The sequence below is a fragment of the Gossypium hirsutum genome, chromosome D01 (assembly GCF_007990345.1).
Source record: "Gossypium hirsutum isolate 1008001.06 chromosome D01, Gossypium_hirsutum_v2.1, whole genome shotgun sequence".
Lineage (NCBI taxonomy): Eukaryota > Viridiplantae > Streptophyta > Magnoliopsida > Malvales > Malvaceae > Gossypium > Gossypium hirsutum.
The window spans coordinates 54,689,006-54,695,005 of NC_053437.1; positions in this window are offsets into that span (position 1 = coordinate 54,689,006).

Sequence of the window (6,000 nt, forward strand, 5' to 3'; positions counted from 1 at the left end):
AAAAACTCTTACCAAAACTCATCTGCGACTACATTTTATCTAATCGACATGCTAAATTGAAAATTTTTAACAAAAACATATTTACAATTTTAATGATTGAACTAAAATTCTTAAATCAAAATAGTTGAACTTAAATTCTAACATTTTAGGTACAAAAACTAAATATCAAATTTGTCAAATTACAAAGTCTAATAACATATTTTAACATAAAAAAATGATATCTATTGCAACTTTACCATGGCATTGGTAGAATATTTATTTATTAGGGTAAACTACAGGTCATCCAACTATATTTAAATTATTTTTTGTCATCAAACTATAAAAAGTTATAAAATGCTCACTAATTTATTTGTTTGTCCAATTCATTAACTTTCGTTAATTGGGTAACAATCAACGAACAATCGAAGAAGGGCCAAAATAGGCCCAACGTTGTGACGAGCAAGTAGGGCTCGTCGGGACGACACGATGTAAATCGCAAGCAAATGCGACGTCGACGTCGTGACGAGGAGAGCCGACAAGTCATGACGTGTTCTCCTATTTGGCAGCCGCTTTTTAGACTTCAAATTAGGGGTGAGCAAAACTCGATTCGACTCGAAAAAATCGAAAAAAAATTTGAATTTCGAGTTAAACGAATTGAGTTATTCGAGTTAATCGAGTTATTCGAATCAACTCGAATTTTTTTTTCGAATTTCGAGTTCGAATCGAGTTGAGTTTTCGAATTCGAATAACTCGAATAATTCGAATAATTCGAATATCAAACTACAATATTTTACATTTTTACCCTAAACTCCCAAACCTTTTTACTTTTCCCTCAAATCTTTTACTCTTTCCCACCTTTCCCCCAAAACTTTTACTCCCCTCCCCTCCCCTCCCAACCCCCCAATCTACCCAAAATCCATTTCCCACCAAAATTTTACTCTCCCGTTTACTTTTTTCTCAAAATTTTACTCCCCAAAACCCTCAAAACCTTTTATTTTCCCCCAAAATTTTTACTCCCTCCCACTTTTCCCCCAAAACTTTTATTCCCTTCCCATCCCACCTCCCATCTACCCCAAACCCTCCCCCCTCCAATTTTTTTTAATATTTTCCCTCCAAAATTTTACTCCCCCTATTTACTTTCTCTCAAACTTTTATTCCCCAAAACTTTTTATTTTCTCCCTAAACTTTTACTTCTCACCCTTTACTCTCAAATAAAAAATCAAAATTATCCAAAAAAATCACTAAACATAAATAGTAATAATTTTATTTATATCTACTATTTATATTATTAAATTAAATTTCACATTTTATACTATTTATATTATTGAATTGTTTAGTCATATTGAATATTTATATTAAAATTGAATTATTAATTATGCCATAAAATATTCGTGTTAAAATTTTATATTGGTATTAATTTCACATTTTATTTTTAAAATAACTTTTATTAAAAAAATCATATTTTTACATTTAATATATTATTTAATTCCAAAATACATAGTGACAAGAATCTGAAGATAATTGAAACAACTAACCAAGAAAAGAAACTAACTAGTATATAAAAATTTAATAAATAAATTATGAGGTGATGAAAGTTAATAAAAAATTTGATTAAGGTGGACAAATTTTATTACGATGGGTGACAATGGTTACAAGGACCCAAAATTTTTTTTTAAAATTTAACTCGAACAAATATATTCGATTCGATTCGAATTCCATCTCACTCGACTCGATTCGAGAAAACTTCAAATTAAGTTAGGATGATAAAATGAGATTCGAAAACTCGATTAACTCGAAAATTTTTGATTCGATTCGATCCGATTCGATCAAATGCTCACCCCTACTTCAAATAGGACTGCTTCTCCCAGTTGAACTTTGATTATTCTAAGGATATTTTAGTATGATTATAACTTTAATCTAAGCCTATTTAAAGAGGTCACTGTATGTAACAACTCGATTTTGACCCTAATCGGAACGGTAGTTTCGGGACCATGAATTCGAGTTAGAAAAATATTTTAAAATTATTTTTTGTGTTTATTATCTGTGGATTTACTTGTGTGAAAATTTTGTGCTTTAATTTCATCGTTTGAGTGTCCGATTAAATAAAAGGATTAAATCGCGTAAAATGAAAATTTAATGGTTAAATATGAAAGTGTTTATTTGTTGTTGTCTTTATAATTTGGAGGATTTAAGAAGCAATTAGTCGACTATTAGGTGAGTGGACGGCAATGGTCAAGAATGACCTTATAATATGTGTTATATATATTTTTTAACAAAGGTTAATATATGTTAAATATAACAAATTTAAAACTATGTTCTTCATCTTTTTGACCGAAAATAAGAGAGAAATATAAGGGTTTAAAGCTTTGGAATATTTGGCACTTACAAAGCTTGTTTAAGGTATGGATTTTGTTCGGTTTTTGATAATTTTTATGTTTTTGAGATCGTTGCTTCGAGTACTATTCGACTCATGCTAGAATTTTTTATTTTGATGAATATTTTGAGTTATGGCATTGATGAAAAATTGTGTTTTGTGATGTTTGATGATGAATTATGAAATATATGTTTTGTATTGAAATTTTTGATGATTTTGAGTAATTAGGGCTAAATTGCAAAAATAATAAATTGAGAGACTAAAATGTGAAATAAATGAAATGCATGGACTTGTATGAATACAAGGAAGATTCGGCCTAACTATGTTGTTGTGAGATTTTGCATATTTTGTGTTTGGTGAAATTTGGACTAAAATGTAAAATGCCAGGGGTAAAATGGTAATTTTTCCATTTATGAGTTCTGGGACTAAATTGGATGGAATTATATTTAAATTGGTTTATTTTGAATACATTTAGATCAAGAACCAAAGAGATCAGAGTTGGATCGAGGAAAAACCAAAGTTGTTGATTAATCGTCCTGTTCCAATTTTTATCGTCCGAAGTAAGTCTATAAGTAAATAAACGTCGTTAAATTAGAGTGTATATGAATTATATATGCTGAATTTAATTGTATGAACTTTCATATTAATAGTCGAATGTTTGAAAAGCTTAGTATGAACCTTAAAGAATAATTAGGATATCCTATATATGAATTATGTGTAAGACTGACTTTGTATCAGTGATATTCGGGCTCTGTGCCTAGCAGGCTTTATGCCGGTGAATTATATCAGGCTTTATGCCTAGCAGGCTTCGTGTTGGTGTATCATATCTAGCTTTGTGACTAGAAGGCTTTATGTCGATGTGGTATCGAATGTGATTAATGAGTTAAAATGATCAGGTATGTGATGTTTAATTACCTATTTGATAATTAGGTAAGTAAGTTTGTTTTATATATAACAAAAATGATACATAATGCTATTATAAGTATATGAGTGTATATGAAAGGTATGTTCAGCCTTATGTTAATTATAGGTATATGATTGGAAGCCTGTTTATAAACGATTAGCCATGACAAAAATGATTTGAGACTTGTGAATGTATTAGTAATGTTTATATGTGTATATTCGGCCTTGATAAATTGCTTATGAAATTATATGTTATATATATATATATTTGCTTAAGGCTTACTAAGCTAAATTAGCTTACTTTGTATATTTATTTGTCATTGTTTTTTTAGATTTTGGAGGTCGTTACGTGCTCGGGGATCGTAAGCAAAGTCTATCGCACTATCGACTATTTCTTTCGGTATTTTACTAAGTTGAATTTTTTGGCTTATGGCATGTATAGCATAGATGAAATATTTGATTTTGGGACTTGTATATGTATATAGCCATGCGAAAATGACTTATCTTTGATCATTAGATTTAGGCTAGGTTTTATGAGTTCTTGTTCAAATGTTTTATGTGTTTGGTTTTAGCAAATTGGTTATGACTTATTTATATGTGGAATATGGTTGTTATGTTTCGTTAATGATGTGGTGAATGAATTGATATATATATTATATGTGTGGTATGTATGGATTTGGTAACTAATTGGGTTGGTTGATTATAAGTTTGAATGTATAGGTCATTTTGTTTCGGCTTGTATTGATAATGTATTTGAGTGTATATTGGTTATATACGTTTGATTGTTAAATAATAAGCAGTAAATGTGTTTCATAATTCTTTTTTATATGAATCAAATAGGGTAAATGATGGATATGGTTTAAGTATGTTTTGGCTAGTTATTTTTTTATGGATAGTTAAAAAGGTTAAGTTGGTTAATATATTGGTCCATTATGATAATTATATGATTTGATAATGGGTGACCCAATAAATGATTAGTTAAAAGAATGTGATATGAAGTTCTTGCATACTAATTTACATATGCGAATTAGGTGTACAATGAGATGTTGTTTGTATTTTAATTTTTAAAATATGGCTCTTGATTTTATGATAAAAGTGCGCACCATATATATATTTATATAAGCTTTATTGGTATGTTTGGTCATGTGTATATTATTATGATTTCATATGTAATTGACTATTATTATAAAAATAAGAAAATTTGTTCGGTTGGTTTTGTTATATGCTAGTGTAGAATTAATAATTGATATGTGAATATTCGGCAATAGAAATAGTATGTTTGCTTATGTATTATATATATTTGATATATACTCGATATATAATATGTTTAGGTAGATGCCGGATTATGTTTCAACTATGCAATGCTTTTGAATTTTATGATTATTTTTTATTTAAATTTGACATTTGATTAAGTTTCGAGCTTTGATGTGATTAAATTCTGAGTCGCGACATGAAATGAATATCTGTATGAACTGTGATATGTCTGGTAATGCCTCGTAACCCTGATTCGGCGATGGACTCGGGTTAGGGGTGTTACACTATATCCCTGTTTTGATATGCCAATCAGTAAGGGCTTTTCTTTTGGGGGTGAAAAGATGTAGTCATAGATAAGTTTTGGTGAGAGTTTTTTTTGTGGGAAATAAGGAGACAATTTCGTACCCCTTTTGAGAGAACTCTATGAAAGTTAGGACTTTGTTTTTGGGATTTGAGTTTATACGTTTAGTACATTTAGGTTTATTTTCTCCATATTGTACACTCGTTTGTTTACTCATTTAGTGAAAAAAATGATGCCTCATTTACCCGTGGTTTTGAGGGTCTTCCACGTAAAATATTTGTGTCCATTCATCTCCACTTTTACTATCTCGTTGTTTATACGGGTCGATCCTCAATAGAAACAATGAAATCTTCTTGATAAATCTTCATAACATTCTTGTTCAATTTAAGCTTTTCAACATTTTTTCATTAATTTTAAGATGCTCGTTATATAGTGTCCTCTACATCTTTGATTTATAATTCTTTGTTATGTCTCATCATCTGTACATGAATTCTATTTATAAACCTTCATACATGCATAAAATGGAAGTAAGAATGGTGTGCTTTAATTACTGATTTTATTTTATATAAATTATTATTTAATCATTATTGTTTATTTCCCGTAAATTTTACTTTAATTTCCATAATCAATATTAAGGATTTTTTTTGTTACCTTTTACATTAACATTAAAAAGTATATTTATTTTCTTTGAAAAATTTAATATTTGACTCTTTAAAGACAAAGGTAGCAAAAAATGTTTAATATGAAATGAATTGTTGATATTATAAGTAGTAAATATATTCACTATCTATTGTTACGGAAATCAATCTACTTAGTTATAAATTGTGTTAGTAGTAAATTATTATTTAAAATAGAGTATCAATGATCAATAATGTAAATATAAAAAAGTATATTGAGGAGTTATTTAGAATATTTAATTATTTGAAATTTATAATTAATGTAATAACACATCATTAATAGTAAAAAAATAATATTTAAAACTTAATTTTAAAAGTGGGATAACTTTAAATATAACTAAAAATGAAGTACTTTGGAAATTAAAAAATTAATCTACTCAATGTTTCCAATTCCTTATATATATTACAAAAATAGAGTTGAACAAAAATCAATACATCTATGGAATGTAAGAAAGTTATAATAACTTATGCGACCTTCCAACTTTACAAAAAAGTCATTTTAGTCCTACAAT